General features: G+C 44.1%; 1 protein-coding gene across 3 annotated transcripts in view; it reads right to left on the bottom strand.

Annotated features, from left to right (window-relative positions):
- RARB (retinoic acid receptor beta) overlaps positions 1-17,674 on the bottom strand; it is a 681,957-nt gene that overhangs the window by 216,720 nt on the left and 447,563 nt on the right. The window lies entirely within an intron of this gene.

The following is a 17,674-nucleotide window of genomic DNA, read 5'->3' on the forward strand; positions in this document are numbered from 1 at the left end:
TAAATATAAAGGTAGAACATCCTAACCAAACACTAGAACTTATACTTGTACAATGCCGCACTGGTGTCATGCCTTCTGGAATTGTGGCTCTAAGACTGTAGGGTGGACACGGGGCCTTCTGGCCTAGATACTCTCACTCTGATTCTTCTATGAGGATTTCTGGGACGTCTCCTGTGGGCTACTGTCTCTTTGAGGATGTCAGCAGATGTCATCTGTCATCTTGAGTCAATTAAGAAAGATGGAGGTGACCTTCCCTCGTATTCAACAGAAAACTTCACAGGTCCTTGTGGATCACCCAGGGCTCATCAGGACACAGGCATTGCCACATGTCACGCCTATGGATGAGGCTATGTAGTCCACGTACCTGGAAAGGGCAACTTCAACCAAGAGGCTCCTGAAGGAGAACCTGGTGAGTTGTCCTAAATATTACCAACTTCAAAATGTCCCAAACATACCTCAAAATGAACAACTTAGAAACATCAGGGGTCACTGCATATTTATTGCCAGGTAAACGGATTATTTTTAGACGTGAAAAGTCCTAATCTTTAAGTCTAGGAATGGACCGTCGAGTCTTGCTTACCTGTTCCATGAGAATGAAAGACCTTCTTTGTCTTCATCCACTTTATGATTTGGGATCCTACTTTTTGGATCCAAAGAAATTAGCAGTTCACTACTGTGTGCGAAAGGAAGAGATGCTGCTAATATTCCTCCGTTGAATATAGCTACTTTGTGCCTACTTAACTTGCTTGTCTTCGAGTTGCTCCAACAAGCATGATCATGGACCATTGAAAGGTCCGCCATGTTGCTGGTGGGGGTGGGGTGGTGGGGGTGGGGCGGATACAGCTATACTCTGGGTTTTGAATGTTCCTTTAGATTAGAGAGGATATTCACCACAGGGCTGTGGTCCTCAAACTTTAGCATGATCAGAATCACTTAAAGCTTGAATTGCCTGGCCCCACTCAAAGTTGCTGATTTAGGTGGCTGGGGGTGGGTCAGAGGTAGGGCTAGAGAATTTGTGTAAAAATTTGTTTTAATGTTTATTTTCTTCTGAGAGAGACAGAATGTGGGTGGGGGAGGGGCAGAGAGAGAGGTGGACACAGAATCTGAAGCAGGCTCTGGGCTCAAGTCGTCAGCACAGAGCCCGATGCGGGGCTCAAACTCACAAACCATGAGATCGTGCCGTGAGCCGGAAGTCAGACACTTAACTGACTACGCCCCCCAGGCGCCCCGAGAATTTGCATTTTTAATAGGTTCCTAGATGCCATTGCTGCTGGCCCCAAGACTACACTTTGAGAATCACTACTCTTAAGACTTTTCAAACTTGATCCCGCGTGGACACATTCAAGAGAAAGCGTATTTCCCAAAGTGTGTGTTTTCTTATGCCCGACAGCAACTCAAGTAATTTAGGCGAATAATGGTAATAGTTAACACTTATGTAGGTTTACTGTGTTACAGGCACGGTTCCGAGTGCTTAAATACATGAACTCATTTAATTCTCACAAAAGGTGTATAAGAGAACTATTATACTGTCATCTCTATTTGGCCAATGTGGCCAGAGCAGTAACTTTTTTGAGGTAACGCAGCCAAAGCGAAAAGTAGGGCTGGGGTTTGAACGCGGGCGTCCTGGCACCAGAGGCTAGAACCACTGCACAACGCTGCCTCTCCCTCCCACCCCCGTTTTGCCCCATCTTTGTCCTTACCCCAGGGCAGAGAGAGGACAATGTTCCTTTAAGAGAGCACTACCGGCAGCCTCCCCTAAATGCAATGCTGACACCCTCCGTACTGTTGGCCAGTAGCCTTGGTCAAGTTTATTTTGAATACCTATAACTGTAACAGAGCCCAGTTTCTTATCGGCTACACCTTGACATTTCGAAGAGTAGCTTCGACTTGGTAATTATTTTGCACAGGGTGGAGAAGGACTCAACAAATAGAAGAATGGAAACCTGAGTGAAGGAAGAGAAATAGTAAACAGGAAAGAGAAAATAATAAGGCAATAGGAAGAAGGGTAAAAATAACCAGATGGAAAGGTCGAGGGAGATAAAACGTGGGAAATAAGGACTCTACGGGAGACAAAAAAATCCTCAAAACCAAGTATGCATGATAGAAAACTTGAACTCTGGGCAGATGTCACCCTGAGAAAACAGAAATATAAGGAGTAGAAACCGGTCAAGACGAGAGAATACAGGAAACAAGGAGGGGAAATTAGGAAGGGGAGGGAAACAAAGATGCCATTAATTGGATTTTGAACTCCAGTTATTATAATTGGGCATTTAAGCTATATCAGCATTATTCTTCATCTTTAGAATGTTTTGCAAGCTTTTAAAATACAGGAAATGCCATTTGATTTTGTCCCAACTCTGGCCACTCAAGTTCTGGTTGCTTGTTTATTTTTTCTCGAGCAAAAGAAGTTTCACTAAAGGTTGGCATGTGGGATAAATCTCCGAGAGGAAAGAAGGGGAAATAACTCAACGGGAAGGAAGGATTCATTATGACAAGGGCCAGGTCAGGGAAATGGCCACATCGCTGCATTCCTGAGAGGAAAGGCCTGCGGAAAATGAAACCTGCAATAAGGCTGTTTGCTCTGCCCTGGGATCGAGTTGGGGTCGCTTCAGAGGCCAGTCACTGAGCCCGAGACTCTGAACGTTCTGTTTTAGATTAAGAGCTGGGTTCACACAAGGGGTACAGGGTGGGGAAGAGTGTGGATGATGTCAGCTCCAGTCTGAGGGCCTGCGTCCTGCACGGGAACATCTCATCACGCCGGAACCTCTCTAGAAGGTGGCTGTTCCGTTAAATGGGGCAACGGATGGCAGGTGGGGAGGAGGGCAGCATTCACTTGTTACATTACCTCCTGAAATCAGTCGTCTGGTTCGTTTCTACACATTTCTCCTTTGAGGTAGTAGGAAGCTCTTAAATTTGAAAATGAAATGCTCACAACACTTACTATCTCTCCCTCAGAACTAACTCCTATCGAGCTGCGTACCGTACAGGGTGACTTTTCCTGCAAAGTCTTTCAGAAGCTGTCCTCCGGGGATGCCTCTCCCTCTTCCCCCGGCTCCCTCGGTCCTGGGAGGAGAGTGATCTGTGAGGCCATATTACTATGTTTCATTGAATCTAAGACAATGTTGAGTATCAGAAAGAGGCCTCATTATTTCGTGTGTCACTGAGAAAGAAAAAGCCTGCTTACTCAACCATGAGGCATCGTCAGTTACCAGATTTATTTCAACTGGGGAGAAGTTACAAAATGTTAAACAAAAGCTGTGTTAGGATCCATGAAGTGTGGAATCTCCTCTATTAGACTGTAAGCTCTTTGCAAGTAGTGACTGTGCCTTACTCTCTCGTCTCTTAAGTTACCCCCAAGGCACAGAATACCTTTTTGTATTTCCAAAGCTATCTTGCTAACAGCTCTGAATTGAGAGAGAGAAGAGAGAGAGAAGAGAGAGAAGAGAGAGAGAAGAGAGAGAGAAGAGAGAGAAGAGAGAGAGAAGAGAGAGAAGAGAGAGAGAAGAGAGAGAAGAGAGAGAGAGGAGAGAGAGAATCTGTGTTTGATTATGCATTTGCATAGCACACTGCACTCATTTTGTCCTTAAATTTTCCCAAGAAATTCAGGCACTGGGCACGTACTGAATTTTTCCCGGCATATAATTGATCGGCTCGGAGCTGTGCTATGGCATATTCACAATCACATCACTAGTAGGAGTTAAAAGCAGAACCTGAAGCCAGGTCTGAGTTTAGCCTTTTTCTGCGCTTTCCACGTTCGAGACGCAGCAGAAAGTAGAAAGGTACACTGTCCACCTCTTATTCCAGTTACTGAGAAAAACGCTGCATCTGAGTAGAAAAGAAGGAAAGTTCCCATGCTTCCGTGCGCTGCAGCAGAGGCTGCCTCATTTTATCTCTGCGGCAGGTACCTGTCAATGCGCGGTGCTCAGAGCTGATGGTGGGGAGTTTGTACACGCCAACACTATCTAAACAGGCCATTAAGTGGTAGTAAAGTAACACATGTGAACGACAGGTCAATAAATCCCCAACAACTTATGTTGCCTCCAAGGAGCTGGCTGTTGCTGAGTGTTGTTGTGTTTACATAAAATCAATTTCACAAGTGATCTTAAATAATTAGGGAAGACGGCATCATACAGAGGATATTCTACGTTCATGGTAACAGTTTTGGCATTCACCTCATTGATCCCTTTTGTTTGATATTGTGTGTGTGTGTGTGTGTGTTTTGGATTTGTTTTGTTTTGTTTTGTTTTTTTTCCAAAGCGGCTATCTTCTCTGATAGCTTCTTTATGAGATGCTGAAATTCTACCTGACGAGGAACTGAGATGCACATTCTTCTCGGTATTTTACAGACTAAAAGACCCTGATGTTACCCATTAGCAGAGTCTTCATGAAGCTCAGTTTTGTCTTGCTACATTTTTTTAAAGTTGGCTTTTTTTTAAAGGCACCTGGGTGGCTCAGTCAGTTAAGCGTCCAACATCAGCTTAGATCATGATCTCGCGGTTTGTGAGTTTGAGCCCCGTGTCAGGGTCTGTGCTGACAGCTCGGAGCCTGGAGCCTGTTTCGGATTCTGTGTCTCCCTCTCTCTCTGCTCCTCCCCCGCTCACGCTCTGTGTCTCTCAAAAATAAATAAACATGAAAAAAATATTCTAAACTTGCCTCTTTATGTACTTTTCCCTCAATTCTCTAATCTCAAGTGCTTAAAACATTTAGGGGTAGATGAATGAGGGGGTAGGTATCATACCTACCAAACAAAGAAGTTGAGGGAAAACAAAAACTAGGTTGCGTTTATGACAATAATGAACATTTAGACTAACGTGCGTTTCTCTCTTCATCTTCTAGCCTTCTGGGTGATGTCCATTTTCCCTTTACACAGTTGATTTTTTTTTAATTTTTTTTTTTTAACATTTATTTATTTTTGAGACAGAGAGAGACAGAGCATGAATGGGGGAGGGGCAGAGAGAGAGGGAGACACAGAACCGGAAGCAGGCTCCAGGCTCCGGGCCCGTCAGCCCAGAGCCCGACGCGGGGCTCGAACTCACGGACCGTGAGATCGTGACCTGAGCCGAAGTCGGACACTTAACTGACTGAGCCACCCAGGCGCCCCTCCCTTTACACAGTTTAAATAAAATGGATCTTTCGTTGACATCAACCCCCCCCCCCCCGCCCCCACTAATGATGCACTGCATGGGTGCAGGATGAAGACAGTGCTAGCGGGGGGGGGGGGGGGGGGGGGGGGGGGGGCGACACATTTTCTTCAGGGACTCCTGTGCTAGCGATTCACAGGCCAGAGGCATCACATCACTTCAGCTGCTCCCTCAGGTAGAAGAGAGCCACTCTGGCTTGTGACTGTAGTGCTATAAATCCCCATTTACCATGGGATGCTATGGGTTCCATCTGTTCCCTAAAGTGCCTACATAAACTAAGTCTCTGCACGCCATCTGCAAAGTGCCCTTGTGCATGCATGCTGGTGCCTTGCGCTAATGCAGGGTGGTGATTTTGCAACTTCAAATAAGGCTCATTTTAATTGTCATTGTTAAGATCAAATGCTTTGCAGCTGTCTCTACGGTGCAGATGAAAAACATTACTTTGATGGCTGACGTGATGAACTCTCACGTTCTACTCGCCCATCTAAAACTGCCACGCTTCGGCGCCTCTGTCTAGTATGTGCTTAACAAATATTTTTGAATTAAAAAAAAAAAAAAAAGACCGTGACGAGGAAGAGGTGCTAGGCAGCAATGTGGGGAAAAGATAAGGCTCTCAGATAAACAAATGGGTTCTGACTATTGTTCGGCTGCGGATGAGTCATTTGACCTTGGCATGTGACTGAACCTTCTGGGCCTCGTGCTCCCCATCTGTAAAATGGGCATGTTGGGTTAGGTGACTTAAGGGTGCTCTAAAATTTTTGGATTTTGAATTTTAACGATTTTTCCTCATGGGTAACTCTAATCGTGTTTGAATTTTCTCATCCGGGGAACATGACTCCATTTGGAAGGGTCTCCTTCCTTTTCCTTGAAAATCCCAGCTAACCTTTTATAGAAACCAGCCCAGAGATTTTAGGTTACCATTAATCACCTATTTTAAATGAAACTACATAGTATAAAAGATGACTTAATTAACTCTGGCCGGTAATTTTTATCTGCTGAAGAAACCCCATTTTCCGCTACTGTACTTTAAGTAAAAATAAAAAGCAATTTAAATAAAGAAATATCTCACCTACACAGTGCCATGCCTCACACATAAGAATGCTTCTATTCTGTTAGGACTGTTTATACGACCTCCTCATATGCTTATCTGCACATTTCTCCGGCTATCTGCCTCGGGGAGGACAAAAGCAATACACACAGCTCTGAACACCTTTTTGTCCAGTCCTCTTTTCAGGATGGCTGGTATTTAGTCTAACGAGAAAAGCAAAGAAGGGACGATTAGACAAAGTCCAGGAGCACCTGTTCTTTCAGTGCTGAAAAGCTCAATTGCGTGGGGCATGTCTGAGCGGAATCTGGCATCAACACAATGTACTATTTGTCCAAACATCTGTAGGTCCTTATTTCTCTATAAGCCGGTGAGAGCAAAAGACCAAGACGGTTATTAATCACTTACTCAGTATTTCTCCAACAACACGGCGGGGGGGGGGGGGGGGGGAGAACATAATGGAGTGAGAGAAGATAACACAGAAGAAAAACAAGGCATTTTTCACTATTGTGAAATGAGCCCACCCAAGTCCCACCAAGTCCATGTTTTATAAGCACAGTATCTTGGGTAGGCTCTGGGCACCGTGCGGGCTTAGAAACAGGACCAATGCCTACCTAAGGACACCTTGATAACTCTCATTTCCTCCAGAAGGAAACAAAGTTCAGATGGGCACGTCTTCAATATTTGTGTTGGAATTGCTTCCCCCAAGAAACCCAAATGGATGCAATGAGCCAAACACTCCTTGGGACAGCCTGATATCATCAGAGACAGGTAGACCCAGGAAGAAAAATTCCAGTGTCCATTAATGCCAAAGAAAAAGAAATAGTGCAGTTTCCTGGCTATTCACAGCTGTCAAGGTGATGCAGAATTGTACAGGTAGGTGTACTTTTACACATCTATCAGCAGAAGCCTGCTTCCAAATACAACAAACATCTACTACTCAGAAACAGCATGTGGACTGTTGGCTTTCCCGGGAGGACTTCAGTTTTAGAGTAAAGCATGGATTACAAGGTGACATGAAGACATGATTGTATCTGGGACCACAGGGACCGGTAACTACTCACGGACCGAAGTTCCTTCTCTCCGCGTTCTCTACACTAGAGACAACAGTTTGATACAAACTGGAAGCATGTCTCATTGGACTACTTGCATCTCACAGACATTAGCGGAGTCCTTACTACGTATTACACATCAGACAGTCTTCTGGGCGGTGGATAGGGGCTTACAGGGAGGTAGGAAGGTAATATTGCGGTGGTAAGTAGAGGGATGGAAAGATAGCTAAAGTGGAGTGAGAAAAATACCATTTTATGTGGCCGATTCTATACACAGAAACAATAACAGCTTATCTTTAAGGTTTCCTTAATAAACAGTGCACCATATTAGACCTGCAATAAAATAGTACTCTAAGAGCTAACATTTACGGAGTACTCCCTACGGGTCAGGCATGGTTTTAAGGGCTTTACATGGATTAACTCATTTCTTCCTCATTAATCCTGAAGAGGTAGGTGTAACCTTATCACCATTTCACAGATGAGGAAATTGAACCACAGGGAGTTCTGTTCAGTAATGTCCCTCAAGGCCACAGAGCGAGCAAATGGTCGGTAGAAACTTGACTCCTCGAAGTTGGCCTTTGGAGTCCATGCTTTTAATCATGCTTATTCAAAAAAAAAAGTGGTATGGCTAAAAGACTACAGCTGATCACAAACAGAACCTCAGCTTTGATCGTGGTGTAGGGGTCCCAGCATACATCCACGTTCGTGCCTAGACAGTTTAGAGGTAAAAGGGATTACACAGATTCTCTCGTCCAGTAGGTGGTGACCGTCTATTAACTGCTAGATAACAAAATATAGGCCCCTCAAGGATCTAGGTTTGCTTCAAAGGAATGTATTCATTATTTAACCGATACGTGACAGCCCCCTTTAGCCCTCTTATCCATCAGAAGTTTAAAATGGTGCGTCTTCAATTCCAACAATTAGTTACAAGAGTCAAAAGACCCCAAAGAAACCAAGCCACCTTGCCTGACTCAACAGTCACCCCATCACTGCAGAGCTCCTCTGTAAGGTGGTGACCACTGGCGTTAAAACAACTATGACACCTCCTACAGGAAACCTCACAGTTGAGGACTGATGGCTCTGATGTGGCCTACGACACTTACACTTCCCTAGACATAAAACAGATCATCATTAAGAGCCCATTCGGCTCCGACAAAACAGATCATTATTATTGAGAGGGCAGTGGCTCGCCGACTATGCTTAGGGTCCCGTATGTATCGCCTAGTTTGAAGCTAACGGTTTTTCTGGGGTGGAATATGCTGATGGAGAATCATTTTCCAGGCTTTATTTTCTCCCTGGCAGATACGCTATAACAGTTTTTGGCTCCTGGCACCTTAGACTAACGATTTTTCATTGCTTTTTGACAACCTGGTTCGCTTCTCTCTGCTTTAAGTTTTCAGAAAGGCTGTTCTCAGCCTGGAAGGTAAACGGTGCTTCCTGCACTAAATAAAAGCGATGGGTTTCAGAAAAGACACTCGGGAAAACAGGAGAAACACAACATAATCGTAGAGTCCGTTCTCCCTTGTGGAGTTCTTCTGGATGTGGTCCTGTAGCTCTTTCGCAGACAAAGTCAAGGTTAGAACTTCTCGGCGTAGCTCAACTTCTGCCAAAGCCCTCGACACCTGGAGGCGGACGGCTTGTTGGGTCTCAAGAGTGGAACATACTTGTTAGGCTGACTTCATTCATCCCAGAGGGAGTCTGTGGGGGACATCTTCCACTTGTCCCTCTAGAGCCCCTCTCTACTTTCCTTGCCCCACGAGGCGAACGCCTACTCTGGCTTCTGACTGGACACTGACTAGGCAGGTCAAAGGCAACTGAGATTGAGGCGCCCCCCGCTCCCTCCCAGGGAAAGGCAGGTTAGCAGCATCCTATCACGAAGGCCCCAGCTCCTGCCGGGGGGGGCTCTCTCTCCTACCCTCTCTGTGACCCGGTCACTCTTTCCTTCCCCGACCCTTCGGGTCTAGACATGAAAATGAAGCCCTGTTACTGTGAGTACCAGAATACTTCTTCATCTCTCTTAACCTACCCACACCTTTCTATTCTCCCCAATGAACCAACCTGTTTTCTGCAGGGAAGATGGCTGATACCAGGTCCTGTCCGGAAACAACTGATCCTGAGACCTGCTCATCTATTCCCAACCCTCAGACCCTGTTTCCTGTTGCCCACTGTTTCTTCACACGTGATACAACATGTGAACATTTCCTCATGTCTGAGTACGCTTTTTTAAAGTTTATTGATTTACTTATTTTGAGAGAGAGAGCCAGTGAGCGAGCAAGAGCAAGCAGGGAAGGGGCAACGAGAGAGAGAGAGGCGAGAGAGAGAGAATCCTAAGCAGGCTCCACACTGTCAGCATGGAACCCCACTGGGGGCTCAATCTCACGGTGTCCGAAAACACGACCTGAGGCGAAATCAAGAGTCAGACGCTTGACCAACTGAACCACCCGGGGGGCCTCCAATTATGCTCTTTAAATGTTGACTCCGGTCCTTGGCTTCCACATCCAGCTGTGTCCAACCAGCCTCTCTACTCTGACCTGCCCATACTTCTGTTCATGCCTCTGGAGGCTTAGGAGGATTCCCGTTCAAACCTGCCCTTCTTTGCCAGTGGTTTGAAAACCTCCTTCACCGTTTTTGTTTTGTTTTGTTTCTTTGTGATTTAACGTCGAGGGGTTTCCCAAACAGGTACTCTATTGAGCCATATTCTACCCTGGTTTCTCGTCTGTGAGCTACTCTGATTTCTGGCTCATTGTTCTCCCCCTGCCTATGAGTCCACCATCACCCGAGGGGGAGAAAATCAAACCATGACAAAGAAACATGGCTTTTCATCTGGACACAGTTCAAGTCACTGATGGGTATGTAACACTGAGTCACACGTTAGAAGGAACGGTGAGAAGTGATGTGGTTCATCTTCTGCTCTCGTAGTAAAAGACAGTCTATAGTCCCCTTTTAGTTTACCAGAAAAACAATACCCCCCAAATGCAGATCCTACACTCTGAGGCAATTGGTTCTTTAAGTGCTTCAGGATATTGGGCAACTACCTTATAGACTGGTTCTTATCACCGAAAATGATTAGAGGAGGTGAAATATTTAGGATCTCTCAACACTCATAGGATTGTGTATTCTCACTTCCAGCAACGGCTCCTCACTCCTTCTCTTTCTAGCCTGAAAAAAGGAACATTTTAGAATTATGAGGTCTTTCAGTTGCCTGCTAACAGCCTTCACTGTTTTTCTAGACCCTCCAATTCACTGGGCTCCCTCTCCTGATTTTCTTGATTTCTTATGTTGGCTTCTCCTTTGACCTGACAGAACGTCTGGCCCAGTCTTGGGACCGTTTTGCCTCTACTCTACACTCCTATTCTTTCCCTTCTCTCCCTGTGTCTCCCCTCCCTGCTCAAGAAATCTCATGTTGACTATGGCTTTCAAAACCATCTACGGGCCAAAGACTCCAAAAGTTCTACCTTTAGCCTGACCTCTCTCCTGAACTCTAGACTTGTGTGTCTAACAGCGTACTTGACTTCTTTTCTCCCTTGGAAGTCTAATAGGTATTCCAAACACATACATCCACATCAGAACATGCGACTTTCCTTCCCGCCCGGTGCCCTCCATCCAACCTGCTCTTTTGTCGCTCTTTTCATGTCGGTAAAAGATACCACTGGTCAGCCAGTTGTTCAGGCCACAGAATTTCTTTAATTCTTCTCTTTCTCTTACACCCACACTTCTAAACTGTAAGTCCTGTGGTTCCAGTTCTAACACATATTCCAAATTCACTTACTTCTCTCTCTTTACAACTAGAAACCAGGATTTTCTCTTGCGTGGCCAATACTAAGCCTCCTAATTGGCCTTTTGGCTTCCACTATCATCTCCCCAGGATAGCCAGATAGTGATTGACTTAAGTCAATGGTTCTCATCTGGGGATGATTTTGTCCCCCGGGGGACGTTTGGCAATGTTTGGAGATCTTTTTGGCTGTTACAACTGGGGAGAATGGGTTCTGTTGGCATCTAGAGGGTAGAAACAAAGGATGCTGATAGACCTCTTACTATGTACAGGATGCCCTCGAAACAAAGAATTGTCTGGCCCTAAATGTTAACAGCGCCAAGGGTGAGAAACCATGATTTGGACAGAAATCGGACCATGTCACGCACCTCTTTAAAATGCTCCTCAAAAAATTAAAAATCGATCTACCCTATGACCCAGGAATAGCACTGCTAGGAATTGACCCAAGGGATACAGGAGTGCTGATGCATAGGGGCGTTTGTACCCCAATGTTTATAGCAGCACTCTCAACAATAGCCAAATGATGGAAAAAGCCTAAATGCCCATCAACTCATGAATGGATAAAGAAATTGTGGTTTATATACACAAAGGAGTACTATGTGGCAATGAGAAAGAATGAACTATGGCCCTTTGTAGCAACGTGGATGGAACTGGAGAGTGTGATGCTAAGTGAAATAAGTCATACAGAGAAAGACAGATACCGTATATTTTCACTCTTATGTGGATCCTGAGAAACTTAACAGAAGTCCATGGGGGAGGAGAAGGAAAAAAAAAAGAGGTTAGAGTGGGAGAGAGCCAAAGCATAAGAAACTCTTAAAACTGCGAACAAACTGAGGGTTGATGGGGGGTGGGAGGGAGGGGAGGGTGGGTGATGGGTATTGAGGAGGGCACCTGTTGGGATGAGCACTGGGTGTTGTATGGAAACCAATTTGACAATCAATTTCATATCAAAAAAATTTTTTTTAAAGAAAAAAAATAAAAAATAAATTAAAATGCTCTGATGACTTCTGCTTGTATTTAAAATCCATATTTTTTACCATGGACTCCAAGGCCTTATGTGATATGGTCCCTAAATGCTTACTGAGTCTCATAACATAAACCTTCTCCCCATTCTCACCACCCCTCAAGCAGCCCAGGCTTGTTTCTCAACTTACTGACATAGCTGTGAGACTGAAATGCCCCTCATCCAGATTTTCCCAGGGTTCAAGTTCAAATGCAACTCCTTGGTAAGGCCTTCCCTGACCACTCAATCTCAAATACCATCATATTTTCTTTCCTTCTCGTGTCCTTTCTTTCATGCCATATTTCATTTTTGCATTTATCACTCTGTTATTTTGTCTGGTTTCCATATCACTTATGCATTGATTACTAGTTCAGGAGAGCTGGGAATATTCTTACCCTTTATCTACAAACCCACGGTAAATGCTCCATAAATATTTGTTGAATAGATTAACTTTATGGTTGTACCATAAGGGTTCCCTGCCTTTGTGTGTTTTTGAGTGCCCTACCAAGGAACACCCATCTGCAAGAACCATTTTTCTTCATGAGCACCTCCCGCAGGACAAGCACCCTTCTCATCTCTAAATGTTTACAATCTTTTCTTCACTGGGCTTGCAAATTTTCCCATGTGTTTATTATTTCAATAATTAGCATGTCAGAGACCATGGAAGATCCTTCGCTCTTAACAAAAGACAAAAAACATCTCTCGTCCTTGAGAAACTTCTCAGGCATGGCTTGCCTGCACCACCTTCCAAGAAATTAAATATGATACTATTTTTTCTCTGCATATAGTTTAGCCCATCGGCACTGTAGTGAGCTGAATGGTATCTCCCATCACATCCCTCCCCCCAACTCCCCCTGCCAAAAACGATCTGTCCATATCCTGACCTAGAGGACCTGGAAATGTGACCTTATTTGGAAAAAGAATTTTTACAGATATAATTAAGGATCTCTAGATGAAATCCTCCTGGATTATCCTAAATCCAAGGGTCAGCGTCCTTAGAAGAGACACAAAGGGGAGAGACACAGCCAGAAGAGAAGAGGGTTCTGGAGATGGAGGCAGAGACTGGAATGATGCGACTATCAGCCTCAAAAGCTGGAAGAGGTAAAAAAAAAAAAAAAAAAAAAAAAAAAAAGATTCTCTCCTAGAATCCCCAGAGGGACTGTAACCCTGCTGAATTTTGGACTTTTGGCCTTCAGAACTCTGAGATAATAAATTGCCATTGTCTTAAGCCACCAAGCTTTGGGTAATTCTTGAGGGCAGTCACAGGACACTAACAGAAGTACTTACAACCACATACAACTAATACTTCAGCTTGTCGCCCGAGGTTCTTCTGGCTTTGGCCTCTGCTTTTCCAGTCTCATCTCAGGTTCTGTAACTGCTTTCCACATGTCATACCTTTTCCCAGGCATATAAGCCCTGCCTGAGTCAGACAGGTTCTCTAAAAACTTTTTTTTTTTTTTTTTTTATGTTTAAGCTGGTCATTTTGCCTGCCCTGTCCATCTACCCATTTCCCACTCTAGTTAAGCCAGTGAACTCCTACTCATCCTTCAAGGCCCAATTTATATTGCCCTGGTTCCTCACTTTCACTTAAGATGCTTCTGGAAGCACTTTACTCCTTACTGTATGTATGGTACCAGTTAGTCCCCTGGGGAATCTCCATAGCTTGGAATACCTACTTTTACTGTAACACTAATTTTTTTATGCTACTATATTTTGATGATTTTTATTAATTGATTTTAATGATGAAGTATTTCATGAATACAACATCCTTATTTAAAAAGCACATTACAGTTAAAGCTGAAGTATCCCTTTAACCACCCCCACCCTGTTGCTCTCCCCAGAGACAGGGCTTGTATTTTTCCAACCTCCTTCACCTGTGTCCATAAATCTTAGAAAATGTATATTATTATTGTGTTTTTTAAAATATATGAGTGGGGCGCCTGGGTGGCTCAGTCGGTTAAGCGGCCGACTTCGGCACAGGTCATGATCTCGCGGTCCGTGGGTTCGAGCCCCGCGTCGGGCTCCGTGCTGACAGCTCAGAGCCTGGAGCCTGTTTCAGATTCTGTGTCTCCCTCTCTCTGCCCCTCCCCCGTTCATGCTCTGTCTCTCTCTGTCTCAAAAAATGAATAAACGTTAAAAAAAAAAAAATTAAAAAAAAATATGAGTTATATGTACGCGTGTGTGTGTGTGTGTGTGTGTGGTTCTTCAGTTCTGAGATTACCATCTAGCTGCTTATCGAAATCAGAATAAGCAAAACAAATTGCCATATAGTTAAAAACCGGAAACTGTGTTCTCCCCTAGTTCCCTGCCCAAATGAAAACAATTATCATTGCAGATGTCACACATCCAGTCACAAAATGCCACCAGTAGTTTGAATATGTAATTCAACGTATGTATAAGCAGGGCTTTACAAGAGCACATAGCCATGGTGCATATTTCTGGTTCCTCACTTGTGTTTCTGAAGCGGTGCATGTGGACTGTTGATTCCACAGTGCGGAATTGCTCGTAGGGGGCCGAGATCATCTAGGTTTGCAGGTAAGACACAGAGGCCGGGGAGAGAAAAGCAGCCATGGATCCCACTGGCTGACCCCCGGGCTCGCACCACATACAAGTAGGAAGATTGCATTTAAAATGTAATGAACCCACCTGGAAATCCGCGTGCAATTGGAAAGGAATAATGAACTCGTCTATCAAGGCCAGGTCTGTATGTCAGCGGCTCAGGCAGCAGCACCAGGAAGGCCTTGAGGTGACGTGGGTTTTCAGTGAAAACACACACAATTCCTCACAAGCAGAATGCCACCTTTTTGCATTTGTGGGCAGGTGTATCTTTCCTCTTTATGAAAGAGAGTGTATGTGTAACTCAACAACGCGTTATAACAAACATCTCTGAACTTGTCTGCTTGTGTCCAAGGGCTGTAAACATAATACACATCCTAATTATGACATATATAAGTGATGAATACTAACTTTTTCTCTCAGATAAGGTGGTAAGCTGTTTATTATCGCTTTGCGGCCCATTGTATTGTTTAAAGAATTCTCTAGTTTCTCTTAAATGGAAGAGAAAAAGTCTCAAGTGCCTGGTCTACAAGTTTCGCGATCTTCACATTCCATGGAATGATTAAAAAAGCAAACCCATAAACAAATTTGGGGTTTGTAATAGCTGGCCAACTTCTCATTTTGACAAGGAAGGAAATTCAGAAAGAAAAACAACAGTTATTTACTGCCATCACATTTCATAAAAGGAAAGATTTTTAGGCCCTCCCACTCCTAAAAAAAAAAAAAAAAAAAAAAGAAAGGTCAGAAGGACATTTTCAGAACAAAGGGAAGTCTTTCAGCTTGAAGAAGTCAGGTTTACAAAAAAATTTAAGTTTAGAAAACTATTTTCTGTTTTCTTGTCACACAGGAGAGCATTGAAGACTGGATTGCCTACAGGCCCCAGTAGCGGAAAACTACCTTCCCAGCTTGGCTGTTTCCATATTCCTTTGAATCTTGTGAAATTCTCCCGTGAAATCCAATATGGCCAATGTTTCCCTGGGCTAGGAGGCCGATGCAATTCTACCAGCATTTACTGAAGCCCTACTTTGTGCTCAGACCTGAGGTATGTGCTTTGCCAAACGACACTAAGGCAGAAATGTTATCCTGTAAGTGAAGATGTGCCCAGTCCTGCCCCTTACTTTTGCCATGTCAGGCAGAGCAGTTTCTGGCAAAGACCAGAATATGGCCAGAAAATTTTTATGACAGGCTGTGACGGATGCTATGACGCTGGGTGGCAAAAGAGACTGCTCAAATGCCACCATAGCTTGGAACTTCACGCCAAAATAATGCCCCATGCCAATGTTGCAAACACAATTTTCAAACACATGTTAATAAGCACATCTATCTTTTGCTCTGCCTGGGGGTTATTCTACCCCGAGGGAATGCGGGAGGGTCTTTTTAGAACTCTAGCTTCACATGTTCAGACTGCCGTGAAGAAAATGATGGAACATGAACTCTAGGCTGGCATAAAGAGAGGACCAGACACTGCCCATTTATGGTCATTCCCTCCCCTTCCCCTCTCTCACTCAACATTTTTAAATGACATTCTGTTGCTATAATCCTGAGTATTCTACCACAGAAAAGGCAAAAGTGGCTAAGCTTGGACTTAACTATATACTCACCACTCTGGGAGTAGTCGGCTCACCTCATGAGTAAACTCAAGCCTGTGAACTATTCCAGATGTGATGGTAATATCTTAGGGAAATGCTCTCCCCTAAGACCCTTGAAATAACCCATTTTCTCTGTCCCACAGAGAGTTCATTGGCAGAGCCCCAACATATGCAGGCAATATAACAACCACTCTCAATATAGACTAGTAAGAACAAATCCCCCTCACAAAGGAAAACTTTTGAAAAGACTGGTTGGCAGATATTTAGGAATCATGAACTATAAATAATTTTTGCCCTGTAAATTATTTCATTTATTTAGTGATAGCCTCCCTCCCCCCTCCCCCACGCCCCCCCCCCTCACCCATTTACAAAGGTCTGGTTCCAATAGTTGTCCAGGAATCTTAGTACTATCTAGAGAGATTCTACAGGCCCTCAAAACATAGGTTGTTTCTGTTAATTTGATTACTTGCTTCACAACTGGAACTTAATTGCATTAGAAAATATTTTTTTCTTAACATTTATTCATTTTTGAGAGACAGAGAGAGACAGAGCATGAGTAGGGGAGGGGCAGAGAGGGAGACACAGAATCTGAAGCAAGCTCCAGGCTCTGAGCTGTCAGCACAAAGCCTGACGCAGGGCTCGAACTCATGGACCATGAGATCATGACCTGAGCCAGAGTCAGAAGCTTAACCGGCTGGGCCACCCAGGCACCCTTAATTGCATTTTTGTATAGGCACTGAATAAATGGTGAATTTACTTGTGTCTCAGAGGAAAATGTCCATAATAAGTAATCTCTCCTACACTCTCCATAGGATGCTTACATTTCTAAGAGTGTGGTGTGTAAAAAAAATGGCCACACTAAGAATGACTTACTGCCATTTGTGACGACATTATTGGAACTAAAGTATTATACTAAGTCAAATGAGTCAGAGAAAGACAAATACTATACGATTTCACTTCTATGTGGAATCTAAAAAAACCCACAAAACAAATAAATAAGCAAAAAGCAGAAACAGACCCATAAATGCAGAGAACTGATGGTTGCCAGAGAGAAGTGGGGAGGGGGATGGGCAAAATGGGTGAAGGATCATGGGAGATCCAGACTTCCCATTGTGGAAGGAACAAGTCACAGGAATAAAGGTACAACAAAGGGAATGTCGTCAGTGTTGCTGCAATGGCATTGTAAGGTGACAGGTGGTAGATACACCTGAAACTAACATGATATTATGTGTCAACTGTACTTCAATTAAAAAGTAAATAAATAAAATTTAAAAATTAGCCGTATTTTTGGGACACCTGCTCAATGGTGGGGTGGTGTGGTCTCTGTTCCCTCTCTTAGAATGGAGGCACGGTGTGGCTATTTCAATATGGCAGAAGTGTTGCCACGTGATTTCCAAGGCTGGGTCACAAAAAGCTATGCTGTTTCCACCTTGTTCATCACAGCTACCATGCAACAAATTTGATTTCCCTGAGGCCTCCATGCTGTGAGGAAGCCCAAAGCATAAGGCAAGTGAGG

This window comes from Neofelis nebulosa, chromosome 5 (assembly GCF_028018385.1).
Source record: "Neofelis nebulosa isolate mNeoNeb1 chromosome 5, mNeoNeb1.pri, whole genome shotgun sequence".
Taxonomy (NCBI): Eukaryota; Metazoa; Chordata; class Mammalia; order Carnivora; family Felidae; genus Neofelis; species Neofelis nebulosa.